General features: G+C 44.2%; 1 protein-coding gene across 11 annotated transcripts in view; it reads left to right on the forward strand.

The window, feature by feature from the left end:
* Positions 1–21,110, forward strand: part of RFFL (ring finger and FYVE like domain containing E3 ubiquitin protein ligase) — a 68,886-nt gene that overhangs the window by 24,596 nt on the left and 23,180 nt on the right. For 2 of the 11 annotated variants that reach the window (XM_060291329.2, XM_060291328.2), the window contains exons 2-3: positions 14,736–14,790; positions 15,444–15,675. The exons of 6 other annotated variants lie outside the window; for them this stretch is intronic. The gene's annotated coding sequence lies outside the window, so the exon portion shown is untranslated. The remainder of the gene's footprint in view (positions 1–14,735; positions 14,791–15,443; positions 15,676–21,110) is intronic. 3 more of the 11 variants (XM_060291333.2, XM_060291332.2, XM_060291330.2) reach the window with 2 other exon arrangements.

Raw genomic sequence — 21,110 nt, forward strand, 5'->3', positions numbered from 1 at the left:
TAGGGTAATTCACAACTTTTGGGGGGCTAACATGCCATATTGGGGACTGTGGAATTTGATTATAGAAAGGTGAACCAGGGAATTCCCTTGGCGGTCCAGTGGTTAGGACTCTGTGCTTCCACTGCTGGGGGCATGGGTTCGATTCCTGGTTGGGGAACTAAGATCCCGCATGCTGTGCTGTGTGGCAAAAATAAATAAATAACTAAATAAAAGTAAAATAAGAAAGATGAACCATAAGGGCTGGGACGTAACATCTGTTAGATACTGGCATGTGGAATCCAATATTGGTCCGCCCATACTTAAGAGAGGAATAAAGATGATTAAAAAGTTAAAAAAAATTCCTTATCGTTATACGTTTAAAAAAAAATAGAAAGATTTTAGCCTAGAGAAGGAAAAGCTAAGGGATGGCTTGATTACCATCTTTGAGTACAAGAATAGTTTTTGCTTGGGGATTTTGATTAATTAGTCTTCCTATATTTCAAAGATTTAAGAGGAAATGGGCTTAAATTGAGGGAGGAGTGATTTTAATGAATATGAGGAAGAGTTTCTTTTTTTTAATTTTTAAAATTTTTTTGGCTGCGTTGGGTCTTTGTTGCTGCAGGTGGGCTTTCTCTAGTTGTGGCGAGCGGGGGCTACTCTTCATTGCGGTGCGCGGGCTTCTCATTGTGGTGGCTTCTCTTGTTGTGGAGCACAGGCTCTAGGCGTGCGGGCTTCAGTAGTTGCAGCACGTGGGTTCAGTATATGTGGTTCACGGGCTCTAGAGCGCAGGCTCAGTAGTTGTGGCTCACGGGCTTAGTTGCTCCGCGGCATGTGGGATCTTCCCAGACCAGGGCACGAACCCGTGTCCCCTGCATTGGCAGGTGGATTCTTAACCACTGTGCCACCAGGGAAGTCCTGAATTCGGTTTTAATGGATGATCAGAATTTTGGGCAGGTGGAGCAAACGAATGGGAAATTCATACTTCTGAAGCAGAAAGTGTGTGTTATATTGCTCATATAATTTCAGAAGATTGGAGGAAACTAGTTTGGGGAAAGATGAAGGGTTTGGTTTTGAGTGTCTTTGGTATGCTAGATTTAAAGTCTGGATATCTAGCAGGAATTTGGAAATGACTACTAAAACTGAAGCCTGAGATTGATTCCAAAGACTGAGGAATCTATTCATTCAATGGATACTTACTGAGCTTCCACTGTGTGCCAGACAACTGCACTGTAGGGAAGGTGAGCTGAAGTCTGATGGATAAGGAGCTGGCTTTGTGAAGAGCTGTGGAGGATGTTCCTGGCAGGAAAGGAACCACAAGTGTGCAGGCCTTGGGGGCAATAAATGATTTTTTTTTTTGAGGAAGTCAAAATAAAAGGAGACCACCAAGGGCCTCGAGTGAGGTGAATGGGGGGTGGAGGGTGATGGGGGTGTGTGGCATGAGGTAAAGCAGAAGAGGTAGGCAGGGCCCACATCACATTGGGCCTTTGTGGGCCATAGTGAGTCTCGGCTTTACAAAAGGGCATGGTGGGAAACCACTGAAGGCTTTAAAGCAGGAGAGTAACAAGTGTGCGTGTGTGTGTGTATTTTTTTTGGCCACGCCACGTGGCTTGCGTGATCTCAGTTCCCCCACCAAGTATTGAACCCAGGCCACAGCAGTGAAAGCCTGGAATCCTAACCACTGGACCATCGGGGAACTCAGGCAGAGTATAGTTTTTAAAAGAGAAGTTTACCCTGACTACTATGCGGAGAAAAGAGAGTGGCAAAGAGGAGGCCAGTAAGGAGGTGTTTGCTCTAGTTTTTGAGAAGGATAATGGCATATAAGTCAGGGTGTGGCCATGGACATAGGAGGGATGTTTGCAGGATATATTTTAAAAGTAAAACCAATAGAATTCACTAGAGAAGGAAAGGAAGAATGGTTAGTCCAGGGCCCTAGAAGATATTTAAGGGGTAAAAGGAGGAGCCAGGGAAGGACAGGGAGGAAAATATGTCTTTAAAGGAGAGTCAAGCTATTGCACTTACAGTGGGAATCAAAGGGAAGAAGATAGGTAGGTCATCGGCATATGGGAGGTCGTCAAGGTTTGATGTAGGAAAAAGCCGTGCATTTAGCCATCACAAGATCATTGGTGACCTTGGAGAAAGGGCTTTCAGTAGATTGAAGCACAGTTCATGAACAAGTGTGTGACATGGAAGTGAAGTAGAGCACCAGCTATTCTATGGGGGAATTGAAGAGAAAGGGAGACTGAGCTGAGAGCTCACTTTGTGCAAACTTGTAAGGGACGTATGTGTGTAGAGGCAGGTTTTCTAAAAACTGTAATGGACCAATGTTCACTGAGCATCTTCTCTGTGCCAGTCACTGTGCTAGGAGCTATACCAACTCTATTCTATTTATCTTTGTCTTGAACCAATTTCCATAAAAGTGTAGTGACCTCCAAAATGAATTTCCAAATTTTAGGGACATATGGAACCTTTCTTTGGGGTATGGGAAGGAATTATTAGAGCTAAGTTTTTCTGTATTTTTATCTTACCCTTTGAAATTTCTTCTTAGTGTTCTGCTTTATATAGAACACAGTATATTTGTGTAGTAGTACTTGTCTAATTTGCTGTTAAATATAGATACATTGGAGATGTACTAATTTTTTTTTTAACTAATGGTCAAAAATGGTGGATTCTACTGGCCCTGTGAATAAAGGGGAGGTTTTGAGACGGAAAGAAAAGAAGAGGTAGAGAGAAGGGTGGGAAATTAACATGCCAGTTAGTCTGCACATTGTTTTAAACCTGTTAAGAACCCTGTGAAGTTATTTTCCCCCATTTTACAGATAAGAAACTGAGGTCTGGAGAAATTAACTTGTCTGAGGTCACACAACCAGTTAAGTGATGGAACTGGAATTTGAAACTGGGTCTGTTTTACTTGAAAGCCTTATCACCTCGCTTATTCTTCCCCTTCTTCTTCTGCTTACTGCTCTTTCATATTTTTCCATTTAATTCTCACAGTGATTCTACAAGGAACAGATTAGAATACCTGTTTTGCAATTGAGGACTCTGAAGCACAAATGAAACAATCAGCTCATGGTCACATATCTGGTCTGTGGCACCAGCTGGACTCCTGACCCCAGTGTTCCCCACTGCACCACCATTGCCTCTCAAGTGGACAGGGCCCAGTTGAATTGTTTTGGTAAAGTAGGAGAGGAGGTTTCTAGTTATCTGACAAAGAAGGAGTGGAAGAGGGGATAGGGTTTGGAAGATTACTTAAGAGTAACAGTTCCAATTTTTTTGAGCTATTACTCTGTTGTTAATTACCTCAGTTAGGTACTTCATTGTACAGATTTGGAAGATGAAGTTTAAGGAAGTTAAGTACCTCACGTACCTCAACTGAGATCACACAGGAAGAATTTGAGTTGTGTCTAACTCCAGGCCCTATGTCCTAAATCCTGCACAACACTGCTCTTTGGAAAGTTGCTATGAGACATCAACTAGAGATGAATAAAAGATTTCTGAGCCCATTGATGGCTTGGTCCCAGTTGTATGAATTTGTTGGGAACCCAGTAGATAAAGTCTTCTGACTTTTCTGTAATACTTGGTAGCTCAGGTATGGAGAGATTGAGGAAAGGAGGGGAAGAAAAGTGTAGAATAAGAATTCAGTAAATCAGAAGAGGGCCTCAGGGTGCAGCAATGGCAGATCGCAATGGATTGTGTTGTTAAGAAAAGTCATGTTTGAAATTCATTCTTATGATAAATATTTATGGTGGTTCTGTTTGATGCACGGTATTTGGGGATGTGGCCAAAAAAGAATGCAAAGATGGACAAGATGGCATCTTTGACCTCTAGAAGGTTAGAGAGGGAGAATACGTGTTTCACCACAGTGCATGATTGGAGGGTATGAGAGAGGTGGAAAGTAAGGAGAAGTATGGAAAAGTATCATCCAGGTTGACTTATTGTAGATTGAGGGTGGCATCAGGTAGGACTGGTCAGCTGGGTGCCATCTAGCTTCTCAGGAAGACCTCTGAGGATTTTGGTCACTATGTTTCAGGTCTGATTCTTCTTAATGGATTTTGCTTTGTACCTGGAAATGATCAGTCTTTTGGAGACAGGATTTTGTTCAGACTTGAGTGACTGTGCTCAGAGTGGAACGCCAATTTTTATTTTAGAGTGGATTCCTTTCCTGTTGTCTGGATCCTGGATTTTGCTAGGACATTGCTGTTAAATATCAAGAGATCTGAAAAATGAAATTTAATAATATCAAGCTTGCGTTCGTGAGCATGGAATAATGTGACAGGATAGTTGGTAGGAGAGAACACAGTTACAAAAAGGCTAAGATTATTATTTTTTATTTTTGCGGTACGCGGGCCTCTCACCGCCGTGGCCTCTCCCGTTGCGGAGCACAGGCTTCCGGACGCACAGGCTCAGCGGCCATGGCTCACGGGCCCAGCCGCTCCGCGGCATGTGGGATCCTCTTGGACCGGGGCACGAACCCGTGTCCCCTGCATCGGCAGGCGGACTCTCAACCACTGCGCCACCAGGGAAGCCCAAGGCTAAGATTATTTATTGCTCGCTGTATGGCAGGTATTGCACTAAGTGCTTTGCATACAGTAGGACATTTAATTCTCCCAGTGGTCCTCCTGCAAAGTAGGCACAATTATCCTCAGTTTTCAAATGAGGAAACCAAGGCTCTGTCCAAGCTAGTAGGAGGCTGAACTGAGATTGGAACCAAGTCCCTCTGACTCCAAGAACCCATATACCCCTAACTGCTACTATATGCTGTTTCCGTTTAAGCTTCATGAAGGAACCTTGTCCCATCACAGAGAAGATGGCTTGTCGCCTCTCTGCAGTGTTTCTCTGCCTTGGGTGATTCTGGAGTCAATGTGGCCCCCTCTATTTTTTCTACATTTTTCTAAGTTTCTTTGTTGACCACACTTTGATGTGGTCACATTCTTTGTTTAAATATATTAATGCCATCATCCAAGCCTTTTTGTCCGCTTCTCTTCTTGCTTTTGGTTTGGAAGACATTGTATCTCTTTGGAGGGACTCTGTGTATCTTCACACATTGATTTTGTGTTGATTTTATTACCTTAATTTTATGGGTTAAGTTATGAGATTCCTCCAGCTCGTAACTTGTCAACCTCCCTCCCCACCGCCCTGCTCCCCTTCCTTCCCCACTGGATTTAAGTTCAAATTCTGAGTCTGATTTTGGAATACTCAGTCTGGCTCCAATCCAGCTATCCAATTTAGCCATGGCTCTCTGGATCGTTACCTATTATTATTACCATCTCTCCCTTCATACCCACTTATGTCTCAAATTAAATCTAGTTACTTACTGAAACGATATGTCCTTGATTTCCTACTTGTGTACCCTTGTTTCTGTTGTGTTTTTGGCTTGAAATGTCATTCTTCCTATGAAGCCTTCTCTGATCCCTCACTGGGAGTAATCATTTCCTCCTTTGAGTCTCACAGTGGAGGATTCTTTTATGTCTCCTTTATGGCACAGCACACTTTCTGCCATATTTTTCAACTGTTTGTGTACATGCCTTTATCTCTCCTACTAGACCATAAACTCATTGAGCAGAGCTATCTGGTTGACCTTTGTATCTCCTCTAGAGTCTAGTTCCATTCCCTGCACATAGTAGACATTGGATAGCTATTGGATGAATGGATAACAGAATTTCAGATTTAAGTTTCTACTCACTGGTTTAGATATTTTTCCCTCTTGTTTGCTTCCCTCCTTCCTTTTCCATTTCCTTTTCTTTTCTTATTTCTTTTTTTGCACTGACTCATCGAACTTGTCTTCGCCACTCCCTTTTCTTACTCAGATTTGCCTCATTCTTTCCCCATTAGCAGTCACTGTGTGGGAGGGAGTACCACATGTTGCTGGTCAATTTTCTCCATCCTTTGTGGATCTATTCACTCCAGGAATCATATGACCAGCATGGGAACCAAGTGGTGGATTACATTACCATCTTAATAACAAGACCACGTGTAAAGAAGAGTCTTCAAGGTTTGTTAATATATTGCTTTCAAGTGGGAAACTTTCTGATCCACATTTCAAGGGAAAGGGAAAAAAAATCCTTGGGTGCTTGGGAAGCAGATCAAGGTAGATTCACACTGCGGGATGTGGGATGTTAGAGGCATCTTATTTGAGTGAAGGAAAGCAGGAAGCCATAGCATCTTCTGCTAACTGTTATTGTTGGATTCCTGCATTTCTTCTACAGCTGGAAGAAACATTAGAGATTAGGGTAGTGCAACCCTTCTATTTTCCAGATGAGAAAGCAGACCCAAAGAGGCTAAATAACTTGTGCATAAAAACTGGAGTATTCGTTGCCCAGTGTTTATTCCCAACACTGAATGTGGCTTGGAAGAACCACTACCTCTTTGAAAACAGTGGAAGTTTGGCTTGAAGTGGAGGCTTCAGGTCTCTCAACTGAAGGCTTTTGCAGTGCTGAAAAGTAGACTGAGGTTGGTAGCAGGTTGGATTGGGGACAGTGTTCACCAGAAGGGCCCTGTTAACTGCTGTGATCGCTTTGCGTGGTTCCCTTCTGGGGATCTGCTCACTGGGGACTGGCTGACAGAGATCTGTTCCTTCTACATTTGAAAGGAGGCCAACATTTAATAATAAAAACATTTCCAATTTTTCTTGCTCTTTTTCCCAGCCCTCATATTCCAAATTTTGTTCCAGGCTTAATTTTCTTATCTCAGCACTATTTGTATTAAGTTTTTATTGTTTACTGTAGGTCAGATGTCAGTATGAAGCCTGGGAAATCCAGAAAGTGTCTTAGAGGCTCATGACTGCTTTTTGGTCCTTTTTAGGTGCATCTTTTACCTGACTCATGGAACTATGTATTTTGTTGTCACTGAAATACTGTCCAGTGAACCAGTGGTTGACAGATGTGAAAGGTTACTTATTTGTGGCTAGGGAGCAGCCCTCTAAAGAGATCAGACAGCCCAGAACAGGAAGTCAAGTGCAAACAGGATGTGCTTGTCTTTACTGTAACTTGTATGCCTGTGTTTTGAAACTTGGTGTGCTTAATAAGTCAAGACTTCTAATACTTGAGCTTGGCTGAAGAAGTGTCTGCTTCTGGTTTGAAAAGGAGATAAGGCAACAAGACCTTTACTGCCCTTGCCTTTATACAGGTGCAGATCTTTCTTCTGGGGATCAGGTCATTCTTTCTTCCTGGTGCGTGGTGGTTTTTCCTAGTTTACACCATGTTGCATCCGTGTATTTTATAAAATGAAACCCCTGAATTGACTGCTAGTCTGTTACCTTTGGTAGATGCGGGATTCAAGCTGTGCTTGCTTATTTATTTTTTAATAACGATAGGAAATTTTACCCTCTAATTCACTAGCCTTTTAAATTACAGTTTCCTTTTATTGAATTCCAGGATTTCTAGCCCAACTTTTGAGTGTTTCCTGAGCAAGGTAGTTCACAAGTGACCCTGGGGTCTTTTTAGCCTTTGAAAGTTTCCTCCGTCGTGGAGGCTGGATCTAATGGCAACTGCTGAACTGTTTTGTACCTAGGCGAGTTTCTGGAGAAGAGATTAAGTAATTTGCTTGGGGTGGGGTGGTACCCAGCCGGTAAACAATCTTCGGAACCCCTGTTTTCTGGACCCCACCCCTACCCCCCACCATTCTTTCTTGCTTGCCACTGTGAAATCTGCTTTATTATTGTCTATTAGGGAGTAATCTTGGGGTCTTTGTGGGTTATTATAACTGCTTGAGTTATTTCAGAACAATGATGGTCTCAAACCATAAACTAATGAGTACGGGGCAGGTAAAGGTTTGGGTAATGTTTTTTTGTGCATCTCGTGTCCCTGCCCCATTGCAAAGAAGACTATTCTGCCACTTTATAATTCCAGGAGCAAATGGGTGAAGTAGCAGCACATCACAACATCCCTGAAAACAGCAGTTCTTCCGGGTATCAGCACAGGTGGCTTTTTTTCTTGGATCTGTCAAGGAGTGGTGAATATGAGGCAGTTTGCACTGTGTTGTGGGATATATAGGCAAAGAATAAAACCTGAAGACCTGGTAAGCACAGGTGTTCTTCACGAGGAGATAATATCGTGTGAATACAAAGGTTTTCTTTGTGGTACTGGGTGAACTAGAAATTTCCATTTCTGCTTCTTGGGATAGATACTGGGCATATCATATCCTGGCAAGAGCAGAAAACATTTCAGAAAGTCAGCATAATTTTCAGATTGAGGTCAAACATCAAACCAAGCCCAAAGGTCTTTGGGAGGAAGGGGTTAGTCTGGATTCATCCTGGATTTATCCCCAAATCCCATCTGACTTCAGTGCAGTGCAAATAGTTACAGAGCACCAGGTAGGGCCTAGAATGTTCCATTCTCTGAATTTGGTGAACAAGAGGGGTTGAGGAGCTAAGGGACAGTCTAAGCTGTCTGGGCTACAGGAAAAGTGACAAATTTATTAGCAATGGAGTAGAATTGGAAAGAAACAGCCTAGGGCTGCATTGTGGAGAAACCACTTCTGACCACCTCACAGAAAAGTTCTTCAGACATTATAAAATTAAGAGCTAGTGGGAGGGGCCTGGAGTCTTTAGTTCTTGGAGGGTCTTTGGAAAACTAGATGGAGCCTGGTTAAAGGTATCAGCCTTTTTTGTTTGTTTTTTTAAGTAGAGGATAGAGCAGATAAATTGTCACATTAAAGAACCTTAAAAAAGATTTTCTTAAAATTATTTATAACCAACTTTTACTGAGCACCTATTATGTGCTAAGCTCTAGAAATGCTTGTTATTTTAATTCTTTCAATTACCAGTTTCAGTGAAGCAGGCAGGTTCTATTGTTTTTGAGGAAATTAAAGGGATTAAATAGCACCAAAATCTAGAGTCTTTGTTCCTTCCACACCCAGTACATTTGGCTACGTAAAGAACATCATTTTGATCCTAGGCAGACTCCCTGTCCTGAAGCACTGCCTTTTCCTAGGGTAAGGAGTAACACAAACCCTCTTACCTAGTTCCTGTCTCCTTGAACGTTTTTTTTTTTATCATGGTTACCCATTAGTCAGTCACTGTCATAGTGTCTACTGGAAGCAGCTTCTTCAATCAGAAGGTCCAGACAAGCTTATCTGGTAAATCCTGTTCCCTGTAGAAGAGTACAAGGAGGATCAGAGTCTTTTTATTCTTGATGGGCTTTGTCATCAGTTTTGATGGAAGAAGGATCTCAGGGTAATGAAACTGCAGGTCCGTTTATTTTGTTTTCAGTGTTGTTAGAAGACTTCACTCTGCACTGCTTTCTTCCCTGATTGACTTGCCCTTTGGGGCAGAATGCCTGGACTGCAATTAAATGTGTAGGTTTCTCTGCTGCACTGTTCAATCTGTCATCTCTCCTAAACGCCACACAAAGAAGCAGCCATTTAATTGGTCAGACCCCGAGGGTGATACTTTGGCACACCCCCATTGGTTAGAATTACTTTCCCCTGAACTTCAGAGCAGATGCTGAGGTCCCTCTGCAGATATTTGTCATGGACTAGTTGGAAGCAGGGAGTTTCCAGGAACATTTATAATTTGTGATTATTAAGTATGTTTTTCAGTTGTTTACAACAGTTACCACTGCAGGAAAAAAGAGCTCATTTGTTACTGGTGCAAAGTAGAGATCTCTCTCCTTTTCCCCTTCTTCATGTTGTCTTTGTAACACTCTATGCCCTGAGACCCTCTGCTGTTCTGGTTCTCACAGCCTTTGTCCTGTTTCTCTCCCACCTGGCTTGGGGCTGTGCGCCTAGTAGCCATAGGCAAAGCTCTGCTTGGACCTGGCTGTCTGGTTGAGGTCTGTCTATTTGATTTCCAGCATTTCTTTTCTCTGTTCTCTTGCTTCTCCGTTTGCTGTTTTCATCTTTATTTGTATTCTTTGCAGTTTCATCGCAGCACCATTTCAAACCACAGCCTCCAGGAGGGCCCTGATGCCTTCTGTGCCATTTGATGCAGGGGAGGGATGGAAGTGACTGACGATCTTGTACATCTTTGAGGCTCTCCCTTTCTGGCTTTTTAATGCCGTAAGAACTGACAATCGTAACATTTTTCTATTACTTTTAGCAGATCAGTCTGTTCCTGTTCCTGTTCCTTCCTTCTTTTTCAAGCAATCTTAGCAGACGCTTAAATTATTTTCAGCATGTGTGAGGTAGGCAGCGTTACTATGACATCTTTCCTTAAAAGGATTGCTGTGGTTCTGTGGGTTTAAAACCCGTAATTTGCTCATCACCCTGGAATCACGGTTGTGGAATTTTCAAGAATGAATCTCTGTCCCTCCCCCCAGTTTTTAAAGCTCTAATGCCGTTATCATTAGTAAGATTTCAACAAATACCTGGTGATCACGTTCGCCTGGCACTGAGGTTGGAAATAAAGCTGTAAAGTGACTTGCTCTTGTTTTCTGTTTCACCTTCTGCTCCCTAATCACTGGAGAAGAATACTTTATAAAGAATCATACGAATTGTTAAATGGTTGCTTAAATGCGGTCCTGCCAGAACACTCATCCCCTTAGAATGCACTCGCCATGCCACGTTGCGCAGGGACCCTGCCTGGTTTTGTTCCTTTTGGAATCGCCAGTGGCGGGAAGAGGGCTGAGCAGATGAATGAAAGACAGTTGTCCAGAGGTGTTCAAGATGCTATGAGAGCACAGACGGGGCCCAGAAGGTTTTGCTGAGGAAGTAGGTGCCACATGAGGGAGGTGGGGTGGGAGCAGGGGTCGAGGCTGAGAGAGGAACTGGAGGGAGGTTCCTGAGGCCACAGTAAGCTTGGCAATTGGGGACTGAAAGCATAGCAGGGTAGCTGGAGCCGAGAGCAAGGAGGGTGGGGCCCTGGGCTCTGATGATTGACTTTCATTATTATTATTTTTATATCTTCATTGGAGTATAATTGCTTTACGGTGGTGTGTCCGTTTCTGTGCACAACAAAGTGAATCAGCTAATAAGTCTACGTATATCCCCATATCCCCTCCCTCTTGAGCCTCCCTCCCACCCTCCCTATCCCACCCCTCTAGGTGGTCACAAAGCACGGAGCTAATCTCCCTGTGGTATGCGGCTGCTTCCCACTAGCTATCTATTTTACATTTGGTAGTGTATATATGTCCATGCCACTCTCTCACTTCGTCTCAGCTTCCCCTTCCCCCCGTGTGTCCTCAAGTCCCTTCTCTACATTTGCGTCTTTATTCCTGTCCTGCCACTAGGTTCATCAGTACCATTTTTTTAGATTCCATATATGTGCGTTAGCATACAGTATTTGTTTTTCTGACTTACTTCACTCTGTATGACAGACTCTAGGGCCATCCACCTCATTACAAATAACTCAATTTCATTCCTTTTTATGGCTGAGTAACATTCCATTGTGTATATGTGCCACATCTTCTTTATCCATTCATCTGTCGATGGACATTTAGGATTTTCATTATTATTTAATGGTTACCAGTGAAAAGACTTCTTAAAAGGGGGCTAATAGAGCATTAGTTGTACTTGAGACAATTAAGTCAGAAACGCCTCTCTCCTCCACTGGATCAACACAGGTGGGCAAGAATAGAAACTGAAACAGATCCCAAATATCGAGGAAGGGCTTTACCTTTAGGAAGTGGGCATCTGTCTGGAGCACTGGTGCCCTGAGGTTGTAGGAAGTAGGAAATGCAGATGCCTTTCTGGATGTGTAAACTAAAATTCTGGATTCCCAGGAATGGCTTTTCTATCTATGGTGCCTTTCACAAGATCCTCAAGTGTTGAAGGTTGGCTTGGCGGGTAAGTACCCCTTTGGGCGTCCCTAGAAGGGAGCGGGAACCAGTGCGAAGCACTCCCCACCGCTGGCCGCTTCAGGAGCTTTCCCTGGTCTTCTCCCAGTCGGTCCGTTAACCTCGCTCTCCCAGCGCACAGGCCCTTGAAGCACTGGTTCTGAGGGTGGGGCATGTGGATGCTGAAAGCAGCCGCCTCTTTCTGGAGGACCACAAATGACTTGAAGAACCTGGACTTACATCCCATCGCCCTCTAGTTGTGTGACCCTGCTGTGGTTACCCAACCCTCTTGAGGTCCAGCCTCTTCATTTACAAAATAACCATTTAAATTCTGAGTTTGGGGGCAGCATTACTGTATTAAACGAGACAGTAGATGGACATGTAACAACTCACTTGGCACATGTTAAGTGTTTTGTAATGTTTTTGCTTTTTCCTTAAAAAATAAAAATTTCTAGGATCATCTGAGAAAGGGCTTCAGGACCCCAGAGTCTGAATAACTCCCCCAGTTTTCCCCTTGCCTGTGCCTGAAATACCAGCACAGGAGATCCTCTCTCTCACCTGAAGCTTTGAACATTTGTACAGAAGTGTAACACAGGGATGGGATGAGAGAGGAGCCAGGCCCCGGTGTCTCTGAAGTCTTCCCACACGTCTCAGTGTGGAGAGGCTCTGGAGAGAGGCAAACACTCGATCCTCATTGGTCCCGTGCCTTAGTCTAGTGCCTACTGTTTACTGAACGTCTAGTACTGCCTTCCACCCCTTATGTAAAACTGGAAAGCCCAGTAAGGCCTGCTCTCTCCATACTGAGCGCCAACTCTGTGTCCAGCCTGGGGGACGCAGGTAAGTGTCTTCCTGTTACAGTGAAGCTCAGAGAGGCAACTTTCTTAAGCTCCTTCAGTGACTCACTGTTAGGGCCAGGATTTAAGGACAAGTCTGACGGAATCGAAAACCAAAGTAAAACATATTTGGGAACTTTATTTTTTTAATATATATTTTTTTACTGTTCCATTTTCTAAAAATTTAGCCCTAAAAGAAAATTCTTATCTAGGAACGATACATTATCCATTACCCACATCTAAAGGACTGCCTTGGAGGATGGAAAACATCCATTAGGCTTTAAAGCCTTTGGGAATGCTCCAGCCTTGAGAAAGCTCCCCTGTTTATGTCCAGCCTGTACACTACCCCAGCAGGGCTGTTGTTCTAATTCAGGCCTTGGGGTTCTAAAGTTTTCTAAAGTTCCACAATATACTTGTCTCCTCTGTGACTTAGGTGTTCTGAGTTCTTCATTCTAAAATAAATATCTCAGAAATAATCTCAGTACCACAGAGAACATGCTTCCTTGTCCCACACCTGGCAAGGGAGACCCGTCTGTAGTATGGTTGACTCTGGCAGTTGCCTTACTTACAAATGCCACAGTCACCCTATTTTATGCTCATTGTGTTGTCACCAGCATTTTAAATCTTCCCCCTCTGAGGTGGACCCCTCAGGCAGCTTTCCTGGAAAATTCCAGTTGCAACTCTGAGATTCTGTTTTACATTAAAGAGTTTTGAGGGAGTTCGAGTTTCTTTCCAGACTAACTTCTTTTAAAAAATAAGCAACCTTCCAAGTTGAGAGATGATTTTAAACTTCAGGTGAGTTCTTCAGATAATGACTGTATCTTTATTGTGCGGGTGATGTGATCAGCTGTGTCATAGTCCCCATCCAGCCCCGTCCCTTGGGTGGTAGGAAACTCGGGCTCTGCGCGACCAGAGGGAGAGAGGGACATTGGGCTTGCCAGTCAATAGTTGCTATTGAACAGCTGAGCTGTTGCCATTTTAGACTTGTAACATATAGTTTAATGATAGTTTATTTTGGTTTGCTATTTATGGAGCATTTACTGTAGGTTAGGCACTTTGTTAGGTTAGGCACTTCTCATCCCTACAGTAACCTTCCAACAGGGGAGGTGTTACCTTCTTATACAGGTGAGGAAACGGACTCAGAAAGCTTAAGTAGCCTGCCCAAGGTTAGCTACCTTTGTTTTTTAAATTTTATTTATTTATTTATGACTGCCTCGGGTCTTTGCTGCTGCAGCGGGGTGGGGGGGGGCTACTCTTTGTTGCGGTGTGCGGGCTTCTCATTGCGGTGGCTTCTCTTGTTGCGGAGCACGGGCTCTAGGTGTGCTGGCTTCAGTAGTTGTGGCACGCAGGCTCAGTAGTTGTGGCTTATGGGCTTAGTTGCTCCGCGGCATGGGGGATCTTCCCGAACCAGGGCTTGAACCTCTGTCCCCTGCATTGGCAGGCGGATTCTTAACCACTGGACCACCAGGGAAGTCCCACTACCTTTGTTTTAGATAAAGAACTTTTTCGTAGTCACTTTATGTCACTGTAAATATTGGCAAAATGCTTTGGGCCCTAAGCAGAGATAACTAGTACTTGCCTCATGGGCTGTATTGATAAAATATGGACTGTTTCTCTGACCTCGACTTGTTCATTCCACAAATTATTTGGGTGCCTGCTATGAAGTGGCACTGTGCTAGATGATGTGGATAGAAAAGTGAAGACAGATGAGGTTCCTGCCCTTGGAGTTTATACTGTAAACAGACAGATATAATTACAGATTATGATCATTTTCCCAAAGGAAACTGAAAGGGCAATGAGCGAGTGTGTGACTGGGGAGGACTCCTCTAAACAGGTGACAGCTTGAGCAGAGGCCTGAGGATGAGAATGAGCAGTAGCGGCAGGGAGCAAGTGCAGGGACCCCGCGGCGGGAGGGAGCCTGGTGTCCTTGAAGAGCTGAAAGCTCACAAGGCGTGAAGCTTAGTAAGTGGTCGGGAAAGTAGCAGGACATGAATTGGGGAAGTGGGCCGGGGCTGGCAGCATACGTGGGGTCTTTTAACCGTGTAAGGAGTGGGAATTTTTTTTTTAACATCTTTATTGGAGTATAATTGCTTTACGATGTTGTGTTAGTTTCTGCTTTATAACAAAGTGAATCAGCTATACATATATATATATATATCCCCGTCTCTCCTCCCTCTTGTGTCTCCCTCCCACTCTCCCTATCCCACCCCTCTAGGTGGTCACAAAGCACCGAGCTGATGTCCCTGTGCTATGCGGCTGCTTCCCACTAGGTATCTATTTTACGTTTGGTAGTGTATATATGTCCATGCCGCTCTCTCACTTCGTCCCAGCTTACCCTTCCCCCTCCCCAAGGAGTGGGAATTTTTAATTCTCAAATGTAATGGGAGTCCATGAAAGAGCTTTAAGTGTTTTTGTCAGGGAAGGAAGAAAGAATTGTGGAGGAAGAACTGGAGAGAGGCAAGAACTGAAGCTGGGAAACTAGTTAGGAAGCAGTTCTCTGGTCCAAGAAGCTATGAGAGACCCTGGAAATGCAATAGTACACAGAGTCCCTGCCCTTATGGATTTTTAAATTCTAGTTAGGGAAGGCAGTTAACAAGTAAGCAAGTAACACCAGCTAGTACTAAGTGTTAGGCATGAGATTAGAAAGTGACAATTTAAAGTGAAGGTGAATGACAAGAAGGAGCCAAGCATGTGATATTCTGGGGAGAAGAGTCCAGGCGGAAGGAACAAACAGCAAATTCAAAGGGCCTAAGGAGGGAAATGTGAGTAATAGATGAGAGATGCGATCTAGACCACTGTCGGGGGCAAGGGAGATGGAGATGGGCACTGCCGAATCTTCAGCTTGAGAATGGTGTTTTCTTTTGTTTTTTTTTTTTTTTTGCGGTACGCGGGCCTCTCACTGTTGTGGCCTCTCCCATTGCAGAGCACAGGCTCCAGACGTGCAGGCTCAGCGGCCATGGCTCACGGGCCCAGCCGCTCTGCAGCATGTGGGATCCTCCCAGACGGGGGCACGAACTCGTGTCCCCTGCATCGGCAGGCGGACTCTCAACCACTGCGCCACCAGAGAAGCCCAAGAATGGTGTTTAAAGCCACCTGACTGGGGTCTCCTCGAGAGAGAGAGAGTGTGGATGGAGAGGACGTGGAAGACAGCCTAGGTACTGTCAAAACTTAAGAACAGAGGGAGGGGGGCAGCACGGAAGCTTTGAGGCAGGAGGAAAACCAAGGGTGCAGAGTTCTGGAAGCTAAGAGATGCCTAGAGGGGAGAGCTTTTCCAGGAGGAAGGATGGGTTGCCTGTGTCCAGCCCTGCTGGGAGGTTGAGGAAGATGAAGCTAGAGAGTGTCACTCGGACCTGGCCACTTGGAAGTCCTGGTGACCTTACAAAGAAGAGATTAGGCAGAGTGATTGAGTCAGGCTAGGCTGGAAAAGGCTGAAGAGTGAATTAGAGGTTGAGGAAGTGCAGTCGAATATTTGGAGAAATTTTGATGTAGAGAGCAGAGAAAAGGACCTTTACTGAGGAGTGGCGGGTGTGGAGTCAACATGTTGTGGGGGTTTTTGTTATTTTTTATTTTATTTTATTTTTTACAAATTACAAATATTTTATTAGATGCTTTAAAAACTCTTTTTATAAACTTTAAAATGTAACTAGAGAGAGACTTCCCTGGTGGTGCAGTGGTTAGGAATCCGCCTGCCAGTGCAGGGGACACAGGTTCGAGACCCGGTCCGGGAAGATCCCACATGCTGCAGAGCAACTAAACCCGTGAGCCACAACTACTGAAGCCCACGCGCCTAGAGCCCGTGCTCGGCAACAAGAGGAGCCACTGCAATGAGAAGCCCGCACACCTCAATGAAGAGTAGCCCCCGCTCGCCTCAACTAGAGAAAGCCCGCGTGCAGCAACAAAGACCAATGCAGCAAAAAAAAGAAATATATATATATATAAAAAACTAGAGAAGTGTACAAATTCTAAGTGTACAGTTTGATGAATTTTCACAAAGTAAACATCTATGTAACCAGCACTCATATTAAGCAACAGAACATTACCAGAAGCCCCCTTGTGCCCCCTTCCATCTACTGTCAGAGGATAACCCCTGTGCGATTTCGAGCACCATATAGTAATCTTCTTGTGTTGGAATTTTATATAAATGGAATCATTTAGTATGCGTTCTTTTGTGCCTATCTTCTTTCACTCAGCATTATAAGATTCATCTTTACCGTTGCATGGAGCAGTAGTTTGTTTATTCTCATTGCTGTATGAATATACCTTTATTTCTCCATTCTACTGTGGATCGACATTTGGATCTTTTCCACCTTGGGGCTATTACAATAGAACTGCTGCAAACATTCTTGTATACTTCTTTTGGTAAACATGTTTCTGTTGGGTATGTACCTGGAAGTGGAATTGCAAAGCCCTGGGGGGTGTGTGTGTGTGTTTACAAAGTGGTTGTGCCAGTTCATATTTTTTGCCAGCAGAAAATCCTGTCAACACTTGCTAGTATCTGTCTTTTCCATTTTAGCCATTCCAGTGGGTGTTTGGTGGAAACACATTGTGATTGTAATTTGTACTTGCATTATGACAAGGAAGAGTTTTTTAAGTCTGGGAGGTCCTGGAAAGTGTCTCTGTGCTGATGGGAAAGCTCCAGTAGAGGTGGAAAGCAGATGCTCAGAGGGTAATAGGCTGCAGGGCAGACAGACTGATTTTTTTTTTTTTTGTGGAATCGGGAACACTTCTCTTGTGGCCTACGGAGCGTAGGCTTCAGGGTCTAAGCGACTTAGATTCAAATTCTGGCTTTACTGCCCTCTAGCCATGACCTTTAGTGAGTTACTTAACTTCTCTGAACCTTGGTTTTCTTACCTGAAAATGGGAAGAACTAATCTGCCTTGCCAGATCGTTGTGAGAATCACATGAGATAACACTAGGTAGTACCTAGCTCAGTGCCTGGCAGATAAGAAGCATTCTTCCAGCAGAGTATGGCTACTTTCTTCTTTACTTCTCAGAATATGTAATTATTGTACAATTATTTCAAAGAGGCATGGCTAAGCCATATTGATAGGTTTTTCATAGCATTTCCTTTCAAAGCCATTGCATTGCAGTTCCTTTCAAAGTCATCCTTTAATTGCTTCTTAAGGATGATATACAAGATGAAGCAAAGCCCATTCTGTATTAATGTTCCAGAACGTGGGACACTTTCCTTTCTGCTCTTAACAGCATAGATGCTTTTGATAATTCCAGCAATACAGTAGTGATAGTAGGCAAACCACCCTCAATAAACTGGAGATGATTCTGTAAGGCTTGCAACTAGCCATTTTCTGATTCGTCATGTCATAAAGGTACTTCTTTGAGGATTGGGGGCATTTTAATTAGGTTTTTTCCAAAGGATTTTTGTAATGTCTTATACGGTAGGTTCACCATAAGTATGTTAATTCCAAGATGTTGCTGTCTCTGCAACCGGGTGAAGCCTGTAGCTTGGCACACAGAACAGTTAACTAAAATCAGAACAGATTGGATGAGAATCTTGGGGGCCTCAACTTTAGTGCCTTAGATGTTGGTGGTTAGCAAGGTGGTTTTGGAGTTGCATTGCAAACTCAGAGATTTTACTAAGATGCTGACGTTCTGACCTTTTTACTCCGTGGGTCCATTCTGACCCTTCTTCTGTCTTCCATGGGAAAGTCCGTGACAACCACTGATCCACTTAAAATCATTTGTCTTGAGCAGGTGGACAGGTAGAGAAGTGATTGTTTTAAAATTACTTAGTATTCTAGGACTTAATAGGGAGAAATCACAGTATCTGCCCTCTTCCCTCTAACTATGGCTGTACTCAGCCTACCTGGAATAGGTCACTTATCTTATCCTGTTCTTAGCACTGTAATTTTCCTGTTCAACAGGGTTCAGTCTCCCAAGAAATACCAGCTTACTTATCAAGCTGACAAAACCCCATGTGCGAGCTAGCCGTCCTTGCCTCATACCACTGGGTCCTTCCACAGGGAATAGTACATTTTCTTGTTCACCCCAGCCCTACATCTCCCATCTTCTTTACCCTTTAGGCAAATTGGAAGAGGAGAGCCTGGCAGGTTTCAAACAAACGCAGTAGGAGAGCAGTCAGACTGTATTTGAAAATTAGATCGCCAAGTCCCATCTTTTCTGAAGAGGGTGAGGGGAATTGGCGAAGGAATTTTCAAGCCCTTGGCGAAGATTTGATGATAGTTTTCTTTGCAGATCAGAAAGAGGTTTGCAGATCAGAGAGGGAAGTTTTTCACAGTTGTCAACCTAGGGAGAATTCTTTATACATCCCACAATTGGTTCCACTTTCAGTCCTTAAGTAATAGATGCCACATGTGTGTCTCTGTTTAGGGCTGATGGATGCGACGTACTCCCCAAAGAAGAGTGTTATTTGTACGGCAGTGTTAAAATGACAGACTCTTTGCTTTCACTCCCTGAAATAACCCTGAATGTAGTTCTCATTTAGGCTTAGGGCTTTCCAGTTTGGCAAGACCACATTAAGAAATGTGTCTTTTGGTAGTTAAATATATGTCACAAAGAGTAGAAGCCCAGTTTGCTGACTTCAGTGGCCCTGTTCTGTTAGGGTGAGCAGGTCTAAGGTATTTTTAGCACTGGAGACTCTTCCCCAGTGACCCCTGCCCACACACCCACATCCCCAGGATGAGGCTGCATTCTCCACCCATACATGGGGCTGGTGGAATAACCAAGGGGCAAATTTCAAGTCTTCCCACACAGCCAAGTCCTTGTAAGAGTAGCCAGATACTCCAACAGGCTGACGGTGTTTCTTTCAGAGCTGTTCTGAGGAGGCAGGCAGTTAAGTTTAGAACCAAAGTTAGAGGATGGAAATAGTGCTGAGGAAGACAGGTCGTCTTGATTCCCAGCTAAGGAAAAGCTTTCTTAGCTTCTGTACCAGGAGGGCTGAGTTGAGCTGTATATATCGTGCCTGACTGGGCCCAGAGTTCCCGGGGGCAAGGACCTTGTGGAATTCACTTTTGGTCTCCCCGGTGCCCAGCACATCTGGTGCTTCCCAAGTGCTTGCAAAAGCACATGAAATGAAACAAGGTACAGCTGGCCGGCTTTCCAGAGTTCCCGACTGATGGTGCCTTACCGAGTGGGTCTACCCATTCCGTGACAAAGTCCTTACCTCTTAGGGAAAACAATTGCAACACGTGGATTCCCCTTGTGTGGAAGAGAAGTCTGTTTTTTTCTTGTGGTTAAATATTTCATTCTTCCATCTCTCTCTGCTAATGCCGTCGGCCTATCTTTGGTTCCATCTGTCTTCACCTCTGTTCCACCCTCTGGTGAAGCAGGTCGTAGTCCATCCCCACGTCTCATCACTTGGTCACTTTTCTTCCCACTCCTGGTCGTCGCTCCCATCATTCATTGCCAGCTTCCCTTCTTCTTTCAGCTCTTAGTCTTGGGGGCTTTCCTCTGTGGTCTATGAATACGTCTACATTTCTCTTATCTCATGACCTCTGCTGCCTTCTCTCTTCCCTTCGCTGTCAAAAGTTTCTAGAAGGAATGATTTATCCTTAAAGTCTGGCAAGTCCTCACTTCTCATTCACTTCCCAACCTGTGGTTACCGGTCAGCTTGTCTCTTCCTAAACTGCTCGGGCATGGAGCACACTCACAGTTTCCTAAAACTGGGTCCATCTCATTCTTCTGCGTGTTCTCCTCTCTGGGTCATTAAACAACGTTGAAAATTTCTTTTTGAAATTCAAGACACTGTTCCTGTTCTCCCACCTCTGAGCATGCTTCGTTCCTTCCTCTGTGCTGGTTGGTTCTCCTCTGCTTGCTCTTCGGATCACACGTTCCTGAGGGCTCTCCCAGGCTGGCTTCTCTTCTGACCCGGACTGTCTACCCAGCCTTCTGGCCCTCTCTGACTGTACATACTTTCCAGTAGGCGAGGATCCACAAACCTTTATCTTCAGCCGACACGGTGCTGTGCATACACCAGCAGATCCCACAAGTCAGGTACAAAACTCAACTCAATCTTAACCTGCCCCCGCTCCCCATTTCACACACAGACACATGCTCTTCCCGAGGGCTTTATCCCAGTCAACCATTCCACTCTCTCTCCTGTTGTGTAACTCAGAGAGCCAGCGTCTTCTCTCCCCTGCCCCCACCTCTTCTGTTCATTGCCACATCCTGCTAAATTTGTCACAGATCTAGCTGTCTCTTTCTCTTTTGCCCATATCCTCATATCTTTCTTCCAACCTGCCCCTCTCAGATTTGTCCTCCACACCGCTTACTGCTGTAAGTGGCCACGCTAAAATGCAAATAAGATCGCAAAACCTGGTTGCCTGAACCGTTCATTGTGTCCCACTACCTATAGGATGAAGTCCAGACTCCCTACCATGGAATACAAGGTTTTTCTTTTAAATGGCTGCTTGTTTACTTGCTGTGCTCTCAGCCACCCCTACCCTTACCTTTGACCCAACCAAGCATTTTGTAGTTTCTTTAATGCCCTGGTGCAGTTCTTGGTTGTTTCTTGAAAAGTCTTTTTGCTCTTAACTTTCTGGTCCGTAATAGTGTTACTGACCAGGGTTCTCGGCCTCCTTTATCAATAGAAATTGATAAGAGGCCAGATGAG

Source organism: Globicephala melas, chromosome 20, assembly GCF_963455315.2.
Source record: "Globicephala melas chromosome 20, mGloMel1.2, whole genome shotgun sequence".
Lineage (NCBI taxonomy): Eukaryota > Metazoa > Chordata > Mammalia > Artiodactyla > Delphinidae > Globicephala > Globicephala melas.